Here is a 2,644-nt window from a genome sequence, read left to right on the forward strand (position 1 = left end):
GGTGGGTCTCAGGGGAGGGGCAGAGAGGTGGGGGCGGTGGGCGGGGTGGGTCTCAGGGGAGGGGCAGAGAGGCGGGGGCGGTGGGCGGGGCTGGTCTCAGGGGAGGGGCAGAGAGGTGGGGGTGGTGGGCAGGGCGGGTCTCAGGAGAGGCAGAGAGGTGGGGGCGGTGGGCAGGGCGGGTCTCAGGGGAGGGGCAGAGAGGTGGGCGGTGGGCGGGGCGGGTCTCAGGGGAGGGGCAGAGAGGTGGGGGCGGTGGGCAGGGCGGGTCTCAGGGGAGGGGCAGAGAGGTGGGGGCGGTGGGCGGGGTGGGTCTCAGGGGAGGGGCAGAGAGGTGGGGGCGGTGGGCAGGGCGGGTCTCAGGGGAGGGGCAGAGAGGTGGGGGTGGTGGGCAGGGCGGGTCTCAGGGGAGGGGCAGAGAGGTGGGGGTGGTGGGCAGGGCTGGTCTCAGGGGAGGGGCAGAGAGGTGGGGGCGGTGGGCAGGGCAGGTCTCAGGGGAGGGGCAGAGAGGTGGGGCCAGCAGGCAGGCCGTGGGGCAGGGGGTGGAGAGGCACCAGGAGGCCTTCAGGGAGGACAGGAGCGAGCGGAAGGTGGACCAGCAGGCCTCAGCCACAGTGGAAGAGCGGGGGTGGGAAGTGGCCAATGGGAGTGAGGGCGGAGCACAGTGGGGCCTCAGAGGGAGGAGAACGAGGGAAGGGGGTGGAGGGGGCAGGGCCGCCCAGAGGATTCAGGGGGCCTGGGGCAAAACAATTTCAGGGGCCCCTTCCATAAAAAAAAGTTGCAATACTCTAGAATCCTGTATTCTCATGGGGGCCCTGCAGGGCCTGGGGCAAATTGCCCCACCTGCCCCCCCCCGGGCAGCCCTGCCCTCAGCCTCCCCTCGTCAGTCCCCTGCCCCCTCATCATTTTTGTTGCCCTCCCCTAGACTCTCTCCAATTTGTTTCTGTAGTGGGGGGTGGGGGCGAAAGCTGGACGCAATGCTCCAGATGTGGCCTCCCCAGTGCCGAATAGAAGGGAATCATCACGTCCCTCGATCTGCCGGCAATGCTCCTACTAATCCAGCCAATACGACCAGGTACCCATTTTGAATGCAGACCTAGCAATATTTGATAAATTGGTTACTGTCCATTCAGGAGGTTATTTCCCACCTATTCATAAATAATGAAGATGCTCTAAGCGGAGGGGAGAGAGCTGTCCCGTCCGTGTAGTTAATCCATCTCCCCGAGAGGTGGTAGCTATGTCACTGGGGGAAGCTATGTGGGTGGGTGTGCAAGCTGTGGTGTCTACATGGATCTATAAGTTTAATCAAACCCCATTTTTAAAAGCACTGTGGTCTGGGAACAGAACAGGAGATCGCTGAGGCAGGGCCTGTCCTTCAAAATCTTTAAGATCTCTGACTTACCTACACAGCGCTCATGGGGGTATAGCTCAGCGGTAGAGTGTTTGACTGCAGTTCAAGTGGTCCTTGGTTCAAATTCAAATCCCCCCTTACAAACCTCTTCCTTCAACAAAAATAATGGCATTTCTGTTATGTTCAGGAGTTCCACTGACTAGGGATCCCTGAAATGAATAGAAACACTCAATGTTTTCCTGTGCAAATGCATAAAAACCTAGCAAACATGTGCCTTCACTGAAATCAGTTCCAATCCTCTAAAGGATTAAAGAATCCTTATTGAGGTTGCAGGAAAAAAACATCCCAATGTGTAGAAAGAATAGTAAATATGGCAGGCGACCAGCTTGGCTTAACAGTGAAATCCTTGCTGATCTTAAACACAAAAAAGAAGCTTACAAGAAGTGGAAGATTGGACAAATGACCAGGGAGGAGTATAAAAATATTGCTCAGGCATGCAGGAGTGAAATCAGGAAGGCCAAATCACACTTGGAGTTCCATCTAGCAAGAGATGTTAAGAGTAACAAAAAGGGTTTCTTCAGGTATGTTAGCAACATGAAGAAAGTCAAGGAAAGTGTGGGCCCCCTTGCTGAATGAGGGAGGTAACTTAGTGGACAGAGGATGTGGAAAAAGCTAATGTACTCAATGCTTTTTTTTGCCTCTGTCTTCATAAACAAGGTCAGCTCCCAGACTGCTGCACTGGGCATCACAGTATGGGGAGAAGGTGACCAGCCCTCTGTGGAGAAAGAAGTGGTTCAGGACTGTTTAGAAAAACTGGATGAGCACAAGTTCATGGGGCCGGATGCGCTGCATCCGAGGGTGCTAAAGGAGTTGGCGGATGTGATTGCAGAGCCATTGGCCATTATCTTTGAAAACTCATGGCGATCGGGGGAGGTCCTGGATGACTGGAAAAAGGCTACTGTAGTGCCCATCTTAAAAAAAGGGAAGAAGGAGGATCCGGGGAACTACAGGTCAGTCAGCCTCACCTCAGTCCCTGGAAAAATCATGGAACAGGTCCTCAAGGAATCAATTCTGAACCACTTAAAGGAGGGGAAAGTGATCAGGAACAGTCAGCATGGATTCACCAAGGGCAAGTCATGCCTGACTAACCTAATTGCCTTCTATGAGGAGATAACTGGGTCTGTGGATGAGGGGAAAGCAGTGGATGTGTTATCCCTTGACTTTAGTAAAGCTTTTGATACAGTCTCCCACAGTATTCTTGCCAGCAAGTTAAAGAAGTATGGGCTGGATGAATGG

Source organism: Mauremys mutica, unplaced genomic scaffold, assembly GCF_020497125.1.
Source record: "Mauremys mutica isolate MM-2020 ecotype Southern unplaced genomic scaffold, ASM2049712v1 001317F_np12_obj, whole genome shotgun sequence".
Classification (NCBI taxonomy): Eukaryota; Metazoa; Chordata; order Testudines; family Geoemydidae; genus Mauremys; species Mauremys mutica.